At 36.6% G+C, this 25,012-nt stretch overlaps 1 protein-coding gene across 1 annotated transcript in view; it reads right to left on the bottom strand.

Annotated features, from left to right (window-relative positions):
* FUT9 (fucosyltransferase 9) overlaps positions 1-25,012 on the bottom strand; it is a 161,666-nt gene that overhangs the window by 72,793 nt on the left and 63,861 nt on the right. The window contains exon 2 of the mRNA XM_072966288.1: positions 4,623-4,709. The gene's annotated coding sequence lies outside the window, so the exon portion shown is untranslated. The remainder of the gene's footprint in view (positions 1-4,622; positions 4,710-25,012) is intronic.

Below are 25,012 nucleotides of genomic sequence, written 5' to 3'. Positions count from 1 at the left end.
AAAGAATGAAAACTGAATCATAATTTTGCATTTCAAACAGTATGAATTGTTAAAAATGTAAATACACGTGAAGAGATCTAATAATTCTCAAATTTTAAGTCATGATGAACATTTTTTATGGCATATAAAGAGCAGAGTTTCTTAATGACTTAGAGTAAATAAAAAAAAAAAAAGGCAAAATGGAGCTATCCCGGGGTGGAAAGGATAAGATTACATATAAGAGGTCTCTTTCTAAAAGTTGATTTATTGCCAACCAAGTATTATAATTCATTGGAAAGATTTCTTCATTTTAGTAATTTGCTATTTACAGAGAAGCTGCAAGGATACCCAGAGAGTTCCCTTCACTGTTAACATAACTACGGTGCAGTTGTCAAAACTAAGAACACTGGTACAATAATATTAACTAAACTACAGGCTTTATTTAGATTTCACCAGTTTCCCATTAATGCCCATTTTCTGTTTCAAGATCACATCCAGGAGACCATATTGCATTAAGTCATAATGTCTCATATCTCCTTGCTGTGTTTCTCAGTAGTTCCTTTCATGATCTTGAGACTTTTGAAGAGTAGTGTGAGGCATTTTGTCGTCTGTCCTTCTTTGTTCCATTTTTTTCTCAAGATTAGTTTGGGGGAAGAATATCAGAGAAGTAAAGTATTCTCATATAATACCAGGGTACTTGGTGTCAACATGACTCATCTTGGAGATGATAACATTGATCACTCAATAAAGGTGGCTACGTTTCCCCACAGAAAAGTTACCTTTCTTCCCCACTGCCATACTCCGAGTAACTAAGTCTAGCCCACCCTCAAGGGGAGAGGAACTAAGCTTCAGTTCCTGTGAGGTGGGTGAACTGAAATTTTTCTGTAAGGAAGACTTTTTTCTTCTCTCATTCATTTATCTATTCAATCATGTACTTATATCAGCGTGGATCATCAATATCTATTTTATCCCTGAGGTTATCATCTAATAGGACTTTTATTTTGTTGCTTGAAGTTTGGTCACTGGAATCTCTTTCTGGTTGGCTCCTGTGTTCTTTTGATATGCCTCGATAATTTTGGCCACTATTTCAATTTCTGCCACTTCAAAGTACTTCAAGTTCATCTTGTAATCTTCTAGTCCTCACGCTAGAATCAGCCATTTTTCCTGATAGTCCTGGTTCCTTTTTTTTATTGGAGAATGGTATTTAAACTAAAATCTGGGCGTGAGGTGTACTCATTGCTACTGGTGTTACTACTTCTAGAATCTTTTCATAAGTAAAGCTAATAAATGTTGTGTATATATACCACATATACACACATACCTATATTTGTTTTCATATCCATCTGTATGTATATTAAAATAAAAATGAGTTCACATTTATCTCACTGTCTCTAATCTAGCCCTACAAGGTTAATTTTAGCTACCTCCCCTTGCTTATGTGACAATAAGAAACCTAGCTTCCACTGTCAACAATTTATTTACCTATGTGTTTCACCTTAGTATACATGCAAAGTAGTCTCAGAATTCACCTGTACTCCTGTGAGGAAAAATAATTATCAAATAGAGTCTGTCCATGATGGTTATTTTTCTCTATAGCATTGTTCTTTTTAGTCTTTGCCAAAACATCGTTTCTCAGAGTTACTTAGGGTAGATTCATTTCTCCCATGGACTTCAGTGAGGTTATATCTTCCATTTGTAATTTGGTTAGTTTCATTTGTCACAGTCTACTCCATCTTGGGATATTCCAGCATCCTATTTGTTTCCTTATTTTTAATTAGCATACTACATAGCTCACTCTGTGTTGTACATTTCTGTGGGTTTTGATGAGTGCACAGTCATTTGTCCAGCACAGCAGTACCACACAGAACAGTTCCATCACGCTCAAAATGCCCTCACCTTATCCACTTTGTGGTCAGTCCCCCTGCATCTCTAAACCACTGATCTGTTTCCTGCCTCTATATTTTGCCTTTTCTAGAATTTCATACATACAGAACCAGAAAATATTTAGTCATGTGGGTCTCTCTTCTTTTACTTAGCAAAATGCATTTAAGATTCATTCATGATAGTGCATGAATCAAAAATTTTTGTTAGTTTAGTACTGTTCTATTGCATAGATACACTAGGGTTTGCTCATTCTAATCAGTTGAAGGGTATTTTGTTACTTTGACATTTTGACAATTATAGATAAAATTGTTGTAAAAAATTACACATAGGTTTTCATGTAATTCAAGTCTTAAATTCACTTGGGGAAATACCTAAGAGTGAGAATGCTGGATCACATGATAAGTATATGTTTAATTTTATAAGAAACTGACAAACAGTTTTCCAAAGAAGTGGTGCCATTTTGAATTTCCTTCATCAATTAACATTTCTGTGGTTCTGCATGCTCATCAGCAGTCGGTATTGTCAGATTTTTAAAAAATATATCCATTTTGAAAGGTCTCTGTTGGTATCTCATTGTAGTCTTAAAATGTATCTCCCTAATGACTAAACATGTTGAACATTTTCCCACACACTTATTAACCAAACATATATCTTCTTTGGTGAAGTTCAGATCCATTACCAATTTTTAAATTGGGTTGTTTGGTTTTTTTAAAATTAAGTTTTAAGGAAGGGCTTTTTATATATTCTAGATACAAATCTTTTACTAGATATGTGATTTACAAGTCTGAGGCTTATATTTTCATCCTTTTAATAGTGTCTTTCAGAAAGCCATTTCTAAAAACTTTATTTTTTTGCTTTTGATTCACTCATTGTAATAGGAAGGGTTGTGATTAGCTAATTCCTTTAGTGACAAAAGAGCATGCACACTGAAGCAAATAAAACAAACGAATTCCAAGGTATTACAGCTTGAGAGTTTAGACCTGCTATATTTTCTTATTCATAATTTCTCATAAATAGGTGATTCTACATAATTTCATTTCAAGTCAGAGGTGTAGGATTTGACATTTTTTTCTCATTAAAATTTTAAAAGTAATCTGTTCCTTTGGTGTGCTGAGATTGGCCTACAAAATCCATTAGGTAGCAGAATTATAGCATTGTATCAATAGTCCTTGGAAATACAATTGTCCAATCATGTAGCTACTATCCACATGGGATGGTTGAGTACTAGAAATGTGAATGGTGTGACAGAGGTTTCGACTTAATTCTGATGAATTTAAAATTAAAAGATGATACTCAATTTAGTTATTTTTAAGTCTGTATGGGAAAACTTGGTTTTGTGAATCTGTTTTTTCAACTGCAAATTTTATGAAATCTAACTACAGGTGAAATATATCAGTAAAAATTTAGTATCCAAATTGAGATGTGCTTAAGTACACACTGGATTTTAAAGACTTAATATGAAAAAGATGTTAAAAGTCTCATTAATATTTTTACATTGATCACGTTAAAATGTTTTTTGAATATATAAAGTTAAATAAAATATATTATTAAAACTCAGCATAATACCAGCTTCTTTTACTTTTGAAAATGTAGCTGCAAGAAAAATTAAATTACTCATGTGCCTCACTTTACATTTTCTTTAGACAGCCCTGCTTTAGAACCACATATTGTATATTAAATTATATTTCATGTCCAAAAGCATTCAGTGTTCCAAAATGGCACACTAATAACCTGTCTACCACTACTGCCAACTCCCACGAAATAATCAGACACCCTCACTCTCCTGCCTTCCTGGAGAAGGATCAAGGCTCTCCAAGTTCCAAGTCACTTGTGATGGATTTCATATCCTCAGGGGCATCGGCAAAGAAAAAGGCTGGAAGAATGGAGAGTATAAGGTGGGTGTTGCAGGCAGCATCAGGTGCTGTGAAGGAACAGCATCTCCTGATGCCCTAAACATGCTGTAAACTTGGGGGATACTTCCAGTTACTGAGGGTCTCCAGTTCACGGCTCACTTTCTCCTGAGGAAAAGGGGTTGGGCTGCCTCCCTTCCTTCCCACTGCCATGAGTTAGTACTTTCTGCTTAGTACTTCTTAACTCAAAAACAAAGCATAGAACCCCAGCCTTTCACTCTGCTCCTTACTTCTCGGCAATGTGAAATTAATAGTTAGAGGTTTCCTTACTGAGCAAAGGTGATTTTTCTTCTCTTTGTTTAGCTTATCAATGAAATTGTGCGCTCACAAAGACAGATACAGATAGATGATTTAGTGGTAGAGGTATTATCTCACCAAAACTAAAACCAGTTTTCCAAGACACCTAATAAAGAAAGAAGTTGCCCTGAATTTGAAATGATATTACACATTATATTTTTAGAAAGACATTTCAAGAAATTTTAATACCTTAGCATAAAATTCCAAGGTACAACATTCAAAGTTTTTTTGAGAAAAATAAAGAATAGTATAGAAATCTTAAGGATATTAAGTATAATATTTATAAAAAATAAAACTAAGCATCATGGGCATTTTATTTTACCATGATGTAACCATATTAAGCTTTAGCTTTGAGACAATGTTAAATCTAAATTCACAGAACATCTCTTCATATAAGATAAACTTCTAAAACGATTCTGTTCTTTGGATGAATTTTAGTTTATTTTAGTAACAATTTTAGAATTTTAGTAACAATATGAGTTACTTATAAGTTCTAATTGAACACATTTCTCTCACAATCAAGCCAGCTTGGGAAAGTAAATATATACTTACAATATAGAGAACATATCACGGGAAGCATAGACAGTTGTTGAGCTATTCCACGGTATTATAAAATTCTTGAATTATTACATTCTAAACCTGATGGGATAGAGAGAGAGAAAAAAAAAAGTATGTTAGTTAAATGTGCTGGGTGCACTATATATGTCACTAAATAACCAAAAGAAAACAAAAGGAAATTATATCTTACAAACATAGATCTTTATGTCTTATTGTGTCCTTTTCTTACATTAATTTATGATTTCTTTTAATTTTTTAGGAAAATGTTATTGAATTGTATAAGTCATTTCAATATATAGGCAGACCTCAGAGAAATTGCCAGTTATGCTCTGGACCTCTGTAATAAAGTGAAGGTTTCAACAGAGTGAAACACGGAAATTTTTTGGCTTCCCAGTGCATACAAAAGTTATGTTTACACTATACTGTAGACTATTAAGTGTGTAATGGCATTATATCTTAAAAACAATGTACATACCTTAATTTAAAAATACTTTATAGCTAAAAAATGTTAACAATTATCTGAGCCTTCAGTGAGTCAATATTTTTGCAATGGTATCATCAGAGATCACTGATCACAGATCATTCTAACTAATAATAATGAAAAAGCTTGAAATATTGGGAGAATAACCAAAATGTGACACAGACACATGAAGTGAGCCAATACTGTTGGAAACATGGCACTGACAACCTTGCTTGAGGCAGGGTTTCTACAAACCGTCAGTTTGTAAAAAACTCAGTATCTGCAAAGTGCAATAAAATGAAGTGAATAAAATGAGGTCTGCCTGTACAGTAAGAGAAATATTTTTTAAAGAATAAATGGTTTAATTACAACTCTAAGGACATGAATAAGATATCTTGTTATTAAATACTTCCCATGGTCTTTCTTTTTCATGTTTTCCACTTACATAAGTTGTGTCTGTAGCACACACACACACACACACACACACACAAAACAAAAGCAAAAATAAAACAAATACATTTTTCCCTTTTGCATTCCTACATACTTATTTTTCTTCCTAAAGCAGTCAAAGCATCTGCCTGACGTCGGGTAGAGGTGGAAATAAGACACCCAGTTTCTGTTATTTAAAGCATTATTTTGACGTATGGCTTAAAGCCAGGCAGTCTTGAGAAGCATTTCTAAATTCCTTTAGTTCCCTCTTACACATAAAGGCCAGGGTTGGTGGATTAGTCTATAATTTGGATGTTTTGCCAGGATCCAGAGGCTTAGTGAGGATGAAACATTGAGGTGAAACATGGAGATGATTCACTGTTTTACTTATTTATTTATTTTTTTACTTATCATCTGGATGCTTGTCAGCAAGCGTAAATGACTAGGTTTCCATGAGATTTTTCCATAAAGGGGTTTCAAATCATGCAGAAAGAGCTTTAGGGGCCTTCTTTGTCTCTTCTTGTGAGAAATGCCAGGCGAGGGGGCAGAAAGAAGAGCACAGTGGGAGGGAAAGTGGCTGCGCAGCCCTTGTGATCTGCCCCCAGCTGTTCCAGGCCAAACCTCTAGGGCACTTAGCTTTAGAAACTTCTAGTTAGGTTGGGAATTCCCAGCTACGGGGAGGGAGTTCTCAGGGGTTTTGCTTATGATTTGGGGATGAGCTTGCTGAGTTGTGTGTCCCGTGCCAGCACTCGATGGTGACCTGGTAGCATCATGAGGGTCCCACGGCTGGAAGAGGCCCGGTTGCCAATCCCAGGTCTCCCTAGGTTATTGGGTGGCATGGATAATGAATGGAGAAAAAGTGGGCCTTGGGGGAGCAAAGCGACTCAGCCACAGAGGTCTGTGAAGTTTTCAGCTTCAAGCAGGTGTCAGAAGAGGGAAGCAGCAATGTGTGTAGCGGCAGGGACTCTGATGGGCCTGAACGCCAGGATCCTGGGCCAACAGAATTAGCAGGGCCACCAGGCAGAGACAGAGCTGAGGAAGCGTTGGGAGATATCAGCAGAGAGTGGCCACAGCAACAGGACTGGAGAGTCACCCTGAACAGAGGCAGTCAGGAAAGGTGGGCCTCAGGGAGGAGATCATGTTTGAACTGAAGATAGGAAATCAGCCTCATCTTCAGCACCGAGCATCACAAGGAGAGGGGACACAAGGTGCAAAGGGCCAGGACAGGAGCAAGCACAGCGCAGTCGAGGAGGTAGGGGAACAACTGTGGGCCTGTAGTGTAGTGACCCAGGCCCCAGTGGTGGGGGTGCGGTGGGGGAAGATGGCAGGAGGCGGGGTGGATAAGCAGGCAACGGCCAGGTGATGTTGGACCACATGGGCCACTGCAAAGAGTTCAGATTTTATTCATGATACAATGGAGACAGGAGGTTTTGACCAGAGGACCAACATGATCTGATTAAAATGTTAAAAGATCCTGTCAAATGTCCTGTGAGTAGTAGAAGGCAAGTCCAGAAGCAGTAGATTCCAAAGGGTACTGCAGTCACTGAGTTGAGATACTGTGGTGACTGTAAATTTGAGGGCAGTGACAATGAAGAGAAGTGTTTGGATTTCGGGTATGTTTGAATAAAAGATAAAATCCTATTCATTAATTTCACCATTTCACAAACTCAAAGGCATTTTTGCGCCATCATGATGGAGCAGTTTTCTTTTTTTCTTTAGCAAAGGTTGAATTAGAAAAGTAAGAATTACACAGGTTATTTCACATAGGGTACTTCAGTCAGGGTAAAATTCACCAAAGGGAAAGAAATATGGAGACATTTGTTTTATATAATATTTTTGAGAGCTTGTTTGGAGGTTCTAGCAGGGGAGCGCAGCTACTCGTATACCCTTGACCGAGAAGAACGGCCCTCCTCTATCGGGGATGGTCGTCCTCTTCGACTGAGCGCGCAGCTTCGGGAGGGACGCACATGGAGCGGTGAGGGAGGAAGGGGACACCCGCCTAGCCAGCCAGATCAGCCGAATCAACCCTGGCGATCAATGGGGTGACAGATGTCGCAGCCAGATCGCCTTCACATCCTATATAATATTTTTAAATTAGCTGAATCAACTGATTAAAGATAGTTTAAATGATTAGGAAAAACACGATACAATTTTTATAAGTGAGAGAACCGGAAAATAGTCAAATGAAGCATTACTTTTCTTATAAAGAAAAAACTTTAAAGGTCTCTGAGTGATGTGGTTAGAACCATGTCAGCTATGTTTGAAACTGAATTCCACTAATAAGAGTAAGTTCCTTAATTCAATTCACCAGATGTGATTAAAGGACATTGAATTTTGAACAGAGACAATTACTTTATGCAGTTCATAGTATAAATGAAATCTGCTGCTGGTCATCGAGCCAATCCCCATGGCTGCACTTTAAACAGAATCTTACGGCTCCAGAATTACCAGACTGGGTCCTTACACCTTTTTAATCCACATAAATTTATTTCTAAATGTGTTCTATCTAACAGCTGCTAGGTGCTGTGGCTAGAAGGGTGACTACAATACTCTCCTGCCCTTGAAGGGTTCATAGTCAAGAGGAGGAAGGGAAGAAAGGGGAAATGAAGAACTTGGCACAAAACGTCTGGCTAGGGGCACAAACGTAACGGCACTCGGCCTCACTTGGCTGAAGCTTAATAGAAAACAGGCTGTGCAAAGTGAACGTTGCAAGACGACGAGGCAGCGCGGCATGAGTAACGATAAGGAGGACAGGGATAATGCAGTTCAAGTCTGGGACTGAAAAGGAACCTGGCATTAGTGCAGCAGGGAGATAGGCAGTGTGATGAAGGCAAGAGACAGCCGCGGTAAGCAGGTGAGCAGGGGTCGGACACTGGAGGGCCCCTTGGTCAGGCTGAGAGCTTGAACCTCCTTCACACTAAGAATAGTAATAAAATAAAATAAAATAAAATAAAATAAAATAAAATAAAATAAAATAAAATAAAATAAAATAAATAAAAAAATAAAATAAAATAAAATAAAAACCATATACAGGCACAGTATTAAGGGTTTTATATGCCTGTTCTCATCAACAAGCCTACGAGCTATTATTCCAGTTTTAGAGGAAAGGAATATGAAGCACAGAGAGGTTAAGCAATTTGCCCAAAGTCATAAAGCGGGCAAATGGTGCAACAGTACTGGAACTCAAGTGGACTGATGTCAGAACTCCACGCTTGGCCACACAGGTCTCTCTCATGCAATCAACATGGATGCTTTAGCTGTGACGAATTTCTTTTGCATAATCATGGAAAAGGAATAATTATTTTTCTCACAGTATAATACGTTGGTTTGCTCTTTATATTAGATACAAATGGAAATAAGAATCCTGAAACTAAAAGTACAAGGCCAAGTATGGAAGAAAGGGGAGGAAGGGGAATAATGAATGCTTTTGGAGCATTTTCTGTGGGGAGGATTCTGGGCCAGATGGTTTAAAGGTCATCTCCCTGAGTCCGCATCTTGGCCGAGGCTGGAAGGAAACAAGGGCTGTGGGAGCAGAGTCTGACGCGCACTTGCTGCTACATAGCTCCTTGGTTATTTTCACTGTCTGAGTACTTTCACAGGCTGAACTTTCCTCTTCTTCCCGTCCCTCTTAAGTAGCTGGCTTGGATGACTTGTCCTGATCCTTCTTCCTTGCAGGAATATGATACAGACCCTTGTGAACTTCAGAGAACAGACTCAGGGTGATGAAGAGAAACTTTTGGCCCTGACACATGCAGGCTCTCCTACTCGCTGAGTTGCTGCAGGAGACAGGGAGTAAGGAGCACTTTGGACCACTAACAAACACCAAGGTCGTGAGGACTTAAAATATACTTATGCTTGGAATGCAGGTTAGTAATTATTATACTAGAAGATATGATATGACATGATTTGAAATTGATATGTCCTTAGTTATACATATATTTTATCCATAGAAATACCTTTCAATATGCAATTTTTGAGGGATAGAGAGTTATTTTGTTCTCTTAAAACCTGCAGAACCCTTCAGGGCAAACTACTGGGCTTCTCCCACCTGCGGCCTGAAGCAGCATTGTGCATTCTTCCTAGAGCATTTGTTTTATTCAAAGATTTGGGGAAACTTTTAAATTCCAAAATACAGATATATCATAAATATAAAGCAGAATGTACACACATTTTTAAAGATTTATTTATTTAATGAAATACTTATTGAGTTCCTACTATGACAGGTGCTATGCTGGTTACTGGGAATAAGAGCAGTTATTCCCACATATTTATGATTATCTTATGCTAGTTAGTGAGAAAAGAATACAGTATGTTTTAACATGTATATGAGGAATCTTTTTTTCTGGCAGTTTTATTGAGAAATGATTGACATACATCAATGCATAAGTTTAAGGCATACATCATGATGGTTTGATTTATATATATTGTGAAATGATTACCACAATAGGTTTAATTAACATCTGTCATCTCTTGTAGATAAAATAAAAAGAAAATAGAAAAGAAAAGAAATCCCCCTGTGATAAGAACTTTTAGGATACACTTTCTTAACAACTTTCCTATATATCATACAGCAGTGTTAACCATAATCATCATGTTGTACATTACATCCCTAGTGTTATCTATCTTATAACTGGAAGTTAGCACCTTATGACTAAGTTCCTCCAATTCTTCCTCCCCCTCCCCTCCATCTCTGGTAACCATAAATCTGATCTCTTTTTCTGAGTTTGGTTTTTGGGGTTTTTTTTGTTTGTTTTTTTTAGATTCCACATATAAGTGAGATCATACAGTATTTGTCCGTCTTTGGCATATTTCACATAGTGTAATACCTTCAAGGTCCATCCATGTTATTGAAAATGGCAAGATTTCTTAATTTTTTAATGGATCAATAATATTCCATTATATATATATATATACATATATACATATATACATCACAAGTTCTTTATCTATTCATCCATCAGTAGACACTTAGGTTGCTTCCACGTCTTGGCTATTGTATATAATCCTGCTATGAATATGCAGGTGCAGATATCTTTTCCAGTTGGCATTTTCATTTCCTTTGGATGTAGAATTGCTGTTTTATTCTTCTTTCTTAGAATTTCTTTGCTTTTGGTGTGCTTTTTCTACTTCTGTAAGAAGTGCCATTTGAAATCTTGATAGGGATTGCACTGAATCTATAAATAGCTTTTGGTGGTATGGTCATTTTAACAATATTAATTCTTCCGATCTGTGAATACAAGATATATTTCCATTTATTTGTGTCTTCTTTGATTTCTTTCATTAGTATCTTGTACTTTTCAAAGTAGATCTTTCATCTCCTCAGCTAAATTTGTCTCTAAGTATTTTATTGTTTTTGATGCTGTTGTAAACGGAATGAATATCCTTAATTCTTTTTCAGAAAATTTGTTGTTAGTGTATAGAAATGCTACTGATTTTTGTATGTTAATTTTTTATCTTGCAACTTTAATGATGAGTTGCTTAAATCTAACAGTTTTTCGGTGTGGCCATTAGGACTTTCTGTATATAAAATCATGTTATCTGCAAATAGAGACATTTTTCCTTCTTCCTTTTCAATTCTGATACCTTTTATATCTTTTTCTTGTCTGATTGCTCTAGCTAGGACTTCCAGTACCATGACTAATAGAAGTGGTGAGAGTGGTACTTTGGTCTTGTTCCCAGTCTTAGAGGAGTATCTTTCAGTATTTCACCATTGAATATGATATCAGCTATGAGCTAGTCATACATGGCTTTAATTATGTTGAGATATGTTCCTTCTGTGTCTAATTTATTAAGAGGGTTTTTTTCATGTAGGATGTTGAATTTTGTTAAATGCTTTTTCTGTGTCTATTGAGATTATCATATTATTTTTTTCTTTCATTCTGTTAATGTGGTGTATCACACTGATTAATATGTGGATGTCAAACCACTCTTACATCCCAAGGATAAATCTCACTTGATCACTGTGAATGATCCTTTAAATGTGCTGCTGAATCTGGTTTGCTAGTATCTTACTGAGAATTTTTGCATCCATATTCATCAAGGTTTTTGGTCTGTACTTTTCTTTCCTGGTAGTGTCCTTTTCTGATTTTGGTATTAGGATAACGCTGGCCTCATGAAGTGGCTTTGGGAGTGTTCCCTTCTCTGCGATTTTTGAGGAAGAGCTTGAGAAGGGTTGCTGTTTATTATTCTTTAAATGTTTGGTAAAATTCACTAGTGAAGCCATTTGGTCCTGGGCTTTTCTTCATTGGGAGATTTTTTATTACTGTTTCTATCTCTTTACTAATACTAGTATATCCAGATTTTCTATTTCTATGTGGAATTTTATATGGAATTCAATCTGTGAATATTTTGCCTTCAGAAACCAGAGAAAATAAGTCATGAATATTTTGATTTAGACCAGGGACTAGCAAACTGTGCAGTAAAGAGTCAGATGGTAAATATTTTTAGGCATTGCAGGCCAAGAGGTAATGTCAAGGATGTTCTATAGGTACTCATCTATTTTACAGTTCCTGTCACAACGCCTCAACACTGCTGCTGTAGTATGAAAGCAGACAAGTAATACATAAGCATATGGCTGTGGCTGTGTTCCTTTAAGCCCTTATTTGCAAAAGCCAGCAGCAGGTCAGATTTGGCTCATGACCATAGGTTGTTGCCTTCTGGTTTAGACAATAATAATTTATTTTTTAAAAATTCCATTGAGATATAAGTCTAAAATGGTTTGATATTTCCTATCTTTAAACTGAACCAATGAAGTTTAAGCACTTCATCTCATTTCTCTAGCTTTGGGGTAATAAATTCAATGAATGATAAGCCCAGACTTGTGATTGATGGACTTGGGAGAGACAGGTCAGACAGTAGCCCAGGGGCTTCGATGGACAGGATGAGCTCTGGACTGAGCTCCAGTGGCTGCTAGCCTGAAGCCAGTATACTTCTTGCTTGATCACATGGTGTTTTGATCTCTGAAGGAGGACAGTTGGGAGGGCAAGAGGGAGGAAAGGGAAGTGGAGTCAGTGACTCTCTTGGGCTCTAAATGTTCTGCCTGCTACCTTTGACCAGGCTCCCAGAACTCTGGGGGCATTGGGAGGTGGCTAGGCTTTCTATCTTCTTCTTCTCCTTGGATGACTTCCTCTGGAAGAAGTTGACAGTCACTGAACAGGCTCTCCCAGTGTACTGTAGAGCTTAGAGATCACTAGTGTGAAAAGTGGTTGAAAATGTTAAGATCTACTAATCTGTCCTTTTAATCCTGGATTCTCAACACTAATAAGCATATGAATCATCGAGATAACTTATTAAAACAGGCTCATGAACGGTATTTCCAGAGATGCAGATAAGTGGGTAGGAGGTAGGGTCCAGAATTTCCATATATAACAAACCCTCTACCCTCCAGTGGAACTTGTGACAGATGTTTAGGGTCCATGCTGTGAAAAATCACAGCTAGGTCAGTTCCAGAGTGTTCAAAACAGTTAAGACAATAAAAGGGACTATAGAAACTCAAGGTTAGTTAAATAACTATTAAAGTTTTTCCTTAAGTGTAAACTAATTGCATGAAAAATAAATGTTTTACCATACATTTTAATTATAAAACTTAAGCTGTAGGTTTTAAATTCAGACTAAATTCTCTTGGGAAATCAATAATCAAAATAATAAAATTTAGCATGATTTTTTTAAATAATCAACAAAGAAGAAAAGCTAATCCTAACAAAAATGTAAATGGATATTTTATACCATGGTAACTTAGAATAATGTATTTCCTCTTTTCTAAAGTTCAGATTGAGGAATGATTTTTAAAAATCAAAATTTCTTATCAAATTCTCATTCTCAAATAAATAATGTTCTGGTAAAGAAAAAGCATGTATTCCAATTTTAGCTAAATACAATGGTTTGAGCTGTGTATTGATAGCATATAACTTATGAATAAACCAAGTTATTAAAAAATGAAGTTCATTATATTGTTCAAAATGTAGGGAACTTTTATCAGAAAGCTGTATTCTGACTCACTGTATACATTTTTAAACTTGAACTTCAGGATTTTAATGGCCTCAATAAAGGTACCAACGTCTTCTTCCTTACCCTGTTCAGAGGTGAGTGCGCCATGATTATGAATGAAAATTGACTTTCTCAAGCAAGCACAGATAAGTCCAGATTACCTGATTTAAACTTTGTAAAGACCCTTTTACTTTGTTCCTATTCAGTCTTCTTATTCACACTTAGGAAGTATTTTGGAAGAAAAGAAATCCAGGCCTATCAAAACCATTTATATTTGTGTCATTTTCTGTTGCCCAAATTTTTGCATGCATGTCCTTCATGTTTTCATATATGTTCCTTATATAGGGACCATGTATAGGAAATAAGCATATCTAAATTCATATTATTATGGGAAAATGAAAATGAAGCACAAAGCCATTATTCATATAATTTGATCCAAGGAAAACATTTAAATATTTATCATAAAAGTGGAAACATTACTAAAGGTAAAGAAATAAGACACACAACCTAAGTGTTCTTCATGAGTATCTCCTCTTCATTTTTGTAGCTGATCCACTCCAAGGAGTGGGTAGGGAGGGGAACACTGGGGTTTGGGTTTGCTGAAGCTGAGGAGCTGTAAGCTCTGGACAGGAAGCAGGTTCCAGGAATGCTCTGATTCCTACCTGTCTATTCAGTATTGATACATCTGTGTTACAAAGTCCTTGTTAAAAATGCAAATGAACCCTAGAGTAATTCTGACTTTGATATAAATTGATTTAATCAGGTGGTTTAGCCATCTAGTTGAGATTAGCCCCCTCACCCCACCCTCCACCCCCTAGCCCCAGGTAGATTGAATTATGTTCTCAAAAAGATTTGTTAAAGTTTTAACTCCCAGTAACTCTGAATGGTACTTTATTTGGAAATAAGAGTCTTTGCAGACATAACAAAATTAAGATGAGGTTCACCTTGGATTAGGATGAACCCTAAATCCAGTGATTGGTATCTGTATAAGGAGAAAAAATTTGAAGACACAGGGACACACAAGAAAGAAGGACATAGGAAGCCAGAGACAGAGATTGGAGTTTAGGTGGCCACAAACAGGAACATCAGTATTTCTGGAAACCATTAGGAGCTGGAAGAGGCAGGGAAAAAATACTTCCTGGAGCCATTGGAGGGAACCTGTCCCTGCCACTGCTTTGATTTTGGACTTTTAACTCCCAGGAATTATGAGAGAATTAATTTCTCTTCTTTCAAGCCACCTGTAGTTCATGGTCATTTGTTATGGCAGCTCTAGGAAATGAACACATTCCTCATAGATTTCATTTGGATTTGGGCACGGTGGGTAGTTGGGTAATGCTGTAGGGATGAGTCCTTGAATAACAAGAAGGCAGCAATAAGTATTCTGTTCACCTGGGAGATGGAAATTGAGGGCAGAGAGAAAGAAAGGAAGCATCAAAAAAGATACATCTGCCCTGACTGAACTTAAAATCTTCCTAAATCATGCTGTTGCATGATAATTTTTCTGAAATGCTCACTGGGCTCCTTCCCCTACCCCCCATTCAAAAGTTTAGGCCATTCTTTGTTCACAGCCTTAGCTGCTATTGGAGGGCTGAAAGCAGGCTGAAAGTTATGTGTCTCCTTTTGACTTATTTTGAAACAGCCCAAGGCTTTAGGGGAACAAGAGGGAACCTAGATTCCTCTCACAACTCTCTTAGCTGCCTTCTTTTTGTTCTAGTCGCTTTGGTTTTTTGTCAGTTCCTCAAAATGCTTTCCCATCTTAACACAGGATGTCTATTGGCTTGCGCGGCATGTCACTTTTTTCCAGTGCAGCTGGATATGTGGGAATATAAGCTCGAGCTACTTTCTTTGGTGTAACGTGAAGATGTTTTCCTTTCAGATTTGGTATCCTGGGGAAAACACACACAACTTCTAGGTACTGTCTGCGGTTCTTCATTGCCTGGAGGCTAATGTCCAAATAGCTTGATTTGGAAAGGAAGGTCTTCACATTGTAGCCCCCCTCTTCATTTCTAGGCTCATCTGTATCACTCCTCACTGCATGCCAGTCACCCAGGGCTGCACTCCAGCTCCAAATTATTTTATATCTTTAGATATTTCCAGAGCCCTTGCCTGTAATTTTGTTTTTGCCTAGGATCTTCCTCAAAACTTGTAAAACTACTTGATACTCTAATGCTCAACTCAAATCTTTGCCACTTTACCAAATTTCATCATTGATTCCTCTGTGCTACCGCAGCATTGTTTCTGACCAATATCAAAGTGTTTCCCTCACTCTACCTTGTATTATGGGTAAGTTCTCAATATTCTGTTTCCCTGTTAGATTCTGACTTTTGGGGGGCATGGATTAAATTATTTATGATGTACTCTTGGACCCTATAAAGCCATCTTAAACATGGTTTTTTTCAATAAAAATATTTATAAATATTTATTAGTTTCTAATTCAAAATAATTTCTTTGCAGACATTATATGATAAGGTGTTAAAAAATGGAAAACATGCTAATCTCTAATGCACTCATTGCTATTAAAATTTTCCCCTGATTTTCCTTGGAAACATTATTTTCCATGTAATGTAAATGGTAAGATGGTGAAAAGAAGATCACTTTTGCCCCTTTAATACTGGATTACAAACAAATGAAACCAATTTTCACCCAACTCTGGCATTCACAGAATGAGCTAACGACTGCAAGAGGATTTACTGGCATTCCACTGAACTTTCTGTTGCAGACTGCATAAAAATCTCAAGGGGTAGCTTAGAATTCAGTTAATAAAGATTGCACATCAGGTACAAGGTCACTTTGTGCTCATTCCATTGAGTTTTTCAGTCTATAATAGATATTAATTACTCCTCCTGTGTGCAGGAACACTGGATATTTCATCAGTGAGTATCTCCTTTAATGAACTGACTTTGGGAAAAAAAAATGGATCTGTATTTGGCCATAAGAAGTAGGTATAGGATAATGGCATTTTATTCTCCAAATACATGAATAAATTTATAAGCATCGGGCAAAGAACAGAAAGTTCAATGTAAATTGTGTATACTAGAGGGCATAAATGTTCAGGGATGTTAAGATTTTATTGCGTTTTATCATTTTCATATGATTTTGAAGGCAGGACTCCAAGTCTTAGGTGTATGAATGGAAACACTGGCACCTCTTCTCTGAAGAGGGTTAATGAGCTACTGTTTTTGACATTTAAAAAAAATTCAAAAGGTGCAATATCAAAGAATGAAAAGAGAAATAACCACAACAGCATGGGCAATTTTAGCTTAAAAGGAGGAATTATCTTTTTTTAATAAAACCAAGTCACACACTCTGTATGTGCACGAATTTAAAATAGTAAGAATATTTTAAAAGAGGCACAAAGAGGTGAACTGGCTTGTCAAATCCCCTGAATTGTTGTGAGTTATTTTTAATGATTTATATCCTAGAATAAATCCAGAGAAAACTGCACATTTATATATACACAAGACTCCACATCTTAAGATGGCATATGAGAATCTCTCTATTATTTACTCATCAGTTTGACAAATATTTATTGAATAATGGTTGTGCACAGGGTTCTGAGAATGTAGAGGTAAAGAAAGCCTGGGCTTATTCTCCATAGGCCTCACAATACTTAGGAAGCCAGATATAAAAGAAACTTCGGTATATTGTGGTAAGGACTATGTTGGGGACTCGCACAAAATTTCATGGGAACATCAAGGAGGTATGTACATTTGAATCTCAGGGAAAAGTTTCACAGATGATGTGATGCCTCATCCGAACCACCTGGATTTCAACAACACATTGGAAATAACTCCTAAGATACCCTTGTGGTTAAGATGAATGTATATGGGTGAGATTACTAAGCAGGTTGTTGAATCTTTTGCTGATACGCTCTTCCCACCAAACAATACTGGTTAAATGTCAAACTGCAGGAGGCCTCTGATTTATATTATTGGACCTTTCTTTATATCATTTTTAATCAACTACTTAATGACATGGTATTATTTAAGACATTTAATAAATTGGGGGATGAATCTAAATGAGGAGTTCAAGCTATTATGTTATGTAATCTGCAGGGTTTCACAGACTGGAACAGTGGGTTGAAACTGATAATGGAATTAAACAGTAAAAATAGAGAGTTAGGTTTAAAACTCCACTGGGCAAATAGAAAATTGGAATGCCCTAGCTAAGTAGTCTTTCAGGTGGAAAAGATCTAGCATTTTAGCTAAATGAAAGAACACTGTGGATTATGGGTGATAACAAAACTGCCTGGAAAGGGCATGGAATCCTGAACTGAAAGAACTATATATTCCAGGAAAAAAAGAGGGTGGACAATAAACCTTAATGTTCTCAATTACCAATCAAGAACATGGAGTTTGATGTTACAAATGGTCAAAAGTGGAGAATTATTAGAGGAGGGTGATCTGAAAATGATAGGTTTTGAAAAACACACTTTAGAAATAAATAGTTAACTAAATGGGAGTTGTTTTGAAAAAAAAAAAGATCCAAGGGGCAGTAATGGGCATCTAAAGTGACTAACTGTTCATTCTGCCTCTTTACTCAATTTACAAGTCTTACTTTTTTCCTTTGTTTCCTTTTTTTAAATGTCAATGTGCCTGACACTTGCTGGAAATAGAAAATGAATTAGACAGTCAGCTCCTGGGGTTCTCTCATTCTAGCACTGGATTCCTAGTCTTTAACCTGAGGCTTATGGAGGGTGCTTTGAAGGACTATGCTCCTCTGGAAATTGTATGCTCAGTTTTATACATCTTTGTATTTTTATATGGAGTTGATTCTCTTAAAAGAAATGGTGGTTTAAAAATGTTTAGCATGCACTTACCTAATGGAAGAGTCAAATGCATTCACAGACATATAGTGATAAAGTACAGATTGAGAATACATTATGTGGGATAATACACTTGGAAAGAAACATGAATCTACTTTTTTTGTTCTAGAAAGAAGTAGAACTTTAGCTGATTTCTTTTGATTCTCTCTCTTTGGAAGTTTTTATTTTTGGTAATTTCTGGATATCCTCTTCAGGATTTTTTGTATAAAATTCCCTCATGAAGTAGAAAATTGAACTATGTTCTATCACAAGGATTTTATTTTTTAATGTGTTTGTTTTATTATGTTCATTGAAAGTTACCAATCACCAGTGTCCACCTTCTTTTCCCGTTCTTTGTATCACCAGTGTACTAAAAGATGTCTTGGCATAAAACCTCTCCCCTATATATTTCACTCACCAATATATTCACTCATGCAGCATGTTTTAAAAGTATCTTTTACGTAGTATGCAGGTAAATATTTAACAACCAGCTCTCTGGGGGAAAAGTCTTGACTTGTATTGTTTAGTGATTTCCATGGTATAAATACTTCCACTAAGGCCAATTCCTAGCTACCAATATATGTCACTGAGAGCAGAGTTGGAAGACAGGGATGCCGTGGACTCTCTCGAGCTGGAGTTGCTGACCCAGCACAACACTGCTTCTGTGATCCCAACACTGTGTTGGGTACCAAAGCTATAAAGATGCCTAAACCGGTTCCTGTCCTCAAGGAAGTCACCTTCTAGTGAGGAAAAGGAATATGGACGTGACTACTCAAATACTATTCTCTGTAAATTACATATTGGTTAACCATGTGCACTCTAGATACTGACCTGCATCCTCGAATTCTGTGGTCTGACCTTGGATGCCTCAAGCAAATTTTGTATGCTCAGAGCAAATCACTTATTTCTATGAGTCACTCTCTCTTCATCCATCATGTGCAGGAGAGTCACTTATTCTGAAACTATTTCTTAAGTGCCCATTTTGTGCATATATGCTGCTCAGCACTGTGGATATGCAATAGACAAATGAAATAAAAACGCAACTCTTCAGTGAGTTTATAAACTAGAGGGAAAGTTGAACAATAAAGAAACAGATGCATGAAAGCTATAGTGTGCCAGATTGTCTTAAATTCTAGGGAAAAAAAACATGAAGAGAAAGACATCTGGGGTGGAGTGGTGTTGGCAGTTTTCAGTAAGGTAGTCAAAGAAGGCCTTGGGAAGGTGGCCTTTGAGAAAATAATTGGAAGAGTGAAGGAGAGAGCCACGCAGGTGCCTGAGAAAAGAAGAGTCCAGGTAGAAGGAATAGCAAGTGCAAAGACCCTGAGGGAAGAGCATGCCTGAGCTGCTGGAGGACCTAGGATGAGACAGGAGCAGTGAGGGTGGAATTAAAGAAGTGAAGACTGCAGATGAGATTAGAGAATTTCAGGGAGTGGGTGGGGCAGATTAGGAAAACTGTTATAAGCTTTGTAAGGACCCCAGATCTTAATTAGTAGGAAGTCACAGAAGTTTATGAGCAGAAGAGTGATATGATCTGATCGACATTTTAAAATAAACATTCTTCTATTTTGAATATAGTCCATAGGAAAGCAAGGGCAGAAGCTGAGACAGAAATTAGGAAGCTGGCACAATATTTCAGGTGAGGGATCTCGGAACCTTGGACCAAGGGTTAGGATGGGTGTAGTAAGAAGTGGTAAGATTCAAGGTAACTTAAAGGTAGAGCAATCTAGGTTTGACAGATGAATGGATGATCTAAGAGAAGGAGAAACTCAAGGATGCCTGCAAGCCTTTTAGCCTTTCCCACTGGATGTAGGCTTAAGGGTGATAAGAGTTTCTATTTTATACATAATAAATTTGAGATGTATATTAGACTTCCAAGTACAGACACTGTAGGTAGTTGGATATATGATTCACAAATTCATGGCAGAGGTCCAGGCTAGATACGTTTTATGAGTCACTAGAGTATAGTAATAATATCAGCAAACACATATAATGTCAGGCATTATTCTAAGCACTTTTACAGATATTAATTCATTTAATGTTCCAACAATTCTCTGGTGTAGGTACTGTTAAGATCCCAATTTTTATAGATGAGTTATCTGAAGTGAGAAAGGATAGACCATTAGCCCAAGGTTGCACATCTAACAAAGTAGTTGAGCAGCGATTCAAAGTCAGACAGTCTAGCCCAAAGGCCTGTACTGTTAGCTACAATACTCAACATAAATTATGATGAAATTACCAATGGTAGAACTGCAAAAGGCTGGGGTAGGTCAACATTTAGACTCTGTTGAAATGACAACAACCAGCAAAGTAGACCATGAAGGAGTTGTCACTAATATGCAAGGAAAACCAGAGAATCAGAGAAATGGTACGTGAGCTACAGGGAAACTGTGAGTATTAAATTACATTTGTAATGTGTTGAGCCAGGTTTTAATGGAGTAAATGCTCACAAAATTTAATGGTCTTTAGTATGATTGCATTACTTTATAACTCTCGGTGCTTATTCTGTGTGTGCACGTGTGTGTATGTATGTATCACGCGTGTGAATGTCTGTGGGTGGAGGGTTAACAGAAGACTTCACAGATGATCTGACACTTGAACTAACGTATAGATGAGAATGCATCACGTATCACATAAAAGACATGGGTGTTTCAGGCAAAGAGCAGAAAAAAGAGGTGAGAAAGAACATGGAGCGCTCTACAAAAGTGCATTTCTGAAACCCAGATCTGCTTTAGAATTAAAAAACAAACAAAAGAAGACTTTATAGCTCCTTTCTTGCCTGGAACAGTTTCCCAGGATATGTTACATAAAAATTTCCTGTTTAAGTACCTTTTAGGAAATGCTGAGTTAAGCAATGAAAAGCTGTTTCTTTACAGAAAAACTTTCTCAGAGCCTTTAGAGTATATGACACGCAGCATTTCCCAAGCTAATTTGACCTTGGGATCTTTCCCAGCACAGCATCACATCTGAGGAAACATTGGCTTAGAGGAGAATGATATATACTTTCCAGGATCATCAGACTCACCCAAAACTTTTATATACTTGGCTTGCAGTGCATCAGACTGGGGCGTACAGATCTGGATTTCAATTCTGGCTCTGTCACTGTGCAATCATAGGGAAATTTCTTAACTCCTCTATCCTTTAATTTAGTCATTTGCAAATGCTAGAAGGCTGATGTACATTTTCCTTTGAAGGATTATTATACAGATTAAGATAATATGTGTATGCTGGAGAGGGTGTGGAGAAAAGGGAACCCTCCTACACTCTTGGTGGGAATGTAGTTCCATAATGCAGCCATTATGGAAAACAGTATGGAGATTCCTTAAAAGATTAAAAATAGACCTACCATATGATCCAGCAATTCCATCCCTGGGCATATACATCCAGAGGAAACTTTAATTCAAAAAGATACATGCATCTCAATGTTCACAGCAGCACTATTTACAATAGCTAAGACATAGAAACAACCTAAATGTCCACTGACAGATGACTGGATAAAGAAGTTGTGGTATATTTATACAATGGAATACTACTCAGCCATAAAAAAGAATAAAATAATGCCATTTGCGGCAACATGGATGGACCTGGAGACTGTCAGTCTAAGTGAAGTAAGCCAGGGAGAGAAAGAAAAATACCATATGATATCACTTATATGTGGAATCTAAAAAGAAAGAAAGAAAGAGAGAAAAGACAAATGAACATATTTACAAAACAAAAACAGAGTCACAGACATAGAAAACAAACTTATGGTTACCAGGGGAGATAGGGGTGGGAAGGGAAAAATTGGGAGTTCAAGACTTGCAGATACTAACTACTGTATATAAAAATGGATAAATAACAAGTTTATACTGCATAGCACAAGGAATCATATTTGATATCTTATTGTAACCCATAATGAAAAAGAATATGAAAATGAATGTACGTATGTATATATATGACTGAGCTATTACACTGCACACCAGAAATTGACACAACTTTGTAAACTGACTATACTTCAATAACAAAAAGATAAGATGTGTAAAGGGCCTGGTACAATTGAATAGGCTCAATCTATGGGAGGTAAAGTTATTAGCCTCTGCCATGCACTGTAGCTATGTCAGCAAAGCTCCTTTCTCCACATGGAAAACTCTCTGAAGACAGAGTTTCTTACTTATTTATCATGAGCTTCACAGCACGAGTTCTATGACTTACATACTCATGCTGCTCAAAAAGTAGTTATTTTGAAAGGACAGAAATGCTGAAAAGAGCTACCATTATCTTTTTATTTACTCTCCATTAAACAGCTGCTAAAATTGTATTTTAAAAATTCACTTTTTGTGGATCATCCTTATTCACTTAATATCTTTGAAGCCATTTATACTCTTTCCTCGGGAAGAGTGTTGATTATATGTTCGTAAATAGCGTAGACATGAAGAAAAGCATATTTCCATGTTAGTTTTTGTTGAAGGTATCTTTTCTGTTATATATCCTAATTCATAATACAGCTTAATTTATTAGCTCTTCCATGCAATTTCCTAAATATATATATATAGACAGGATTTACATTTCCCTCCCATTTGTCTGGGAAATACTCCATCCAAACCCCATAGTTCCAGATGGTGTTGTCAGTCATAGAACCCATGCCCTCTCAGCCAGGGGGAGATATGCAAACTGTATCCAACTGCACTAGTGGCATTGGAAATATAATGGAAAACACAGAAGAAGAATCCACAGGAAGAAAAACATTTCAAAGTGATTACAATCAAAGAAAACGAATCTTATGAAACGAAGGGACTTTGCCAATACATTCACCAACTAAATAAATATTTGATAAGCACCTTTAACATGTAAGAATTGTACTAGGTGTTGGGGATACACTGGCTAGTAAACAGATGTGGTCTCTGATTTTGTATGTGGGACATACAAACCTAATGGGAGAACAGATACTAATCATATAACCTCATGAATAAATGATAAATAACAACTTATATAGAGCCCCAGAGGGAAGGAATAGTATAGAATGTTCTAAGAGTAAAATGGAGGAATCTGATCTTGTGTCTCCTGAATAAGCAAGAAATGAGATGACAGCTGAAAAATAGAAATGAGGCAGCAGGAGGAGCAAGGCTAGACTATTTCATAAAGAGGACATGACTTGCAAAGACCCCTCAGTGAGCTGTGAAGTATGACACGTCAAGTGTGTGGATGAAACAAGGCAAGGCTGGAACCCGCAGAGCTAGGACAAGTGTAATATCTGACAATTCTAGAAATGTATCAGATCATGTAGAGCCTTAGAGTCTGTAGTAAAGGCTTTGGTATTCATCACAGGAGTTTCAAAAAAGATTTAATGAAACTTGCTTGCAAAACCATCTGGTCTTGGTATTGTCCCTACTTACCAACCTTTTATTTGAAAAATTCTCAAAGTGACAGAAAGATTGGGACATTCTTAAAAAGAGTTCCACATACACTTCTCTGGCTTTAATGACTGTTAACGGTTTGTCGTATTTGTGTTCCCTCTCTTTCACTTATGCTCTTTCATTCTTTCTCACTCTCTCTCATTCACTCTCTGCTTAACTATTTGAAGGCATATTTCAGATATCACATTTCTTAGCTAAATATTTCAGAGTAAATATCTTAAGAAAAATAGCATTCCTTTGCATGACCAAAATGCCATTATTATACCTCGAGAAGACAATAATAATAACATGTCACATAATATGAATCTCATATATAATTCTTTTTCAACTGTGTGCAAAATGATTTAGAAACTGATTTCTTTTTGGTATAATCAAGGTTCATGCATCACTGTTGGCTTTTATGACTCTTTAGTCATCTTTATCTAAAATGATACCACCGACTTTCTGGGTTGTTTATATCTTTGCTTCTCACAAAATTGAATTTTTTAAAGATAGTACCATAACACATTTCATAAAATATCCCAAATTCTGAATTTGAATTTCTGATGGTTAAATTGAGGTTAAATATTTATGGCAAGATTACATAATGCTCCTATTGCATCATGTTAAGAGTTAATAACTTTCATAGGTGTACAAAAATATTAAGCATTTGACGAAGTAAATACACAGCACATGGCATCTAATAAAAAATAACCAAGCATACAAGGGAGCAAGAAAACCAGATGGTCGATATGTTTAAGAAGGTAGAGGAAGAACTGGGCATGTTAGAAATATGGAAGATATTTTTTAAAAACTTATCTTTAACCTCTAGAGATAAAACTACAATTTCTGAGATGAAGAAAAAATACAATGAATGGAATTAACCACATAGTAGATACTGCAGAAGACAGGTTAGTGAAATTAAAGATATAGCAATAGAAACTATCCAATATGGAGCACAAAGAGAAAAAAAAAATGAATAGGGCACCAGATAACTCTTGAAAACTTTCAAGCTACCTAATATACATGTAATAGGAGTCCCTAAAGGAGGGGTAGATCAAACAATATTTGAAGGAAATATGGTTGAACTTTCAAATTTGATGAAAAGTATAAATGTACAGAACCAAGAAGTCTGGTACAGCAAGCACAAGAAACATGAAGGAAACTATATCAAGGTGCATCACAATGAAATTGCTTAAAAATGAAATGAGAAAATCTTAAGGGTAGTCAAAGATAACAGACATCATTTACAGGGAGTAAAGATAAGAATACAGCAGATTTCTTATCAGAAACAATGGCAGCCAAAAGACTGGGGAAATATCTTTAACATTCTAGC

This window comes from Vicugna pacos, chromosome 8, assembly GCF_048564905.1.
Source record: "Vicugna pacos chromosome 8, VicPac4, whole genome shotgun sequence".
In the NCBI taxonomy this organism is placed as follows: Eukaryota; Metazoa; Chordata; class Mammalia; order Artiodactyla; family Camelidae; genus Vicugna; species Vicugna pacos.
Note: the sequence above shows the minus strand (reverse complement) of the source record. Positions and strands in the feature narration are given on the sequence as shown.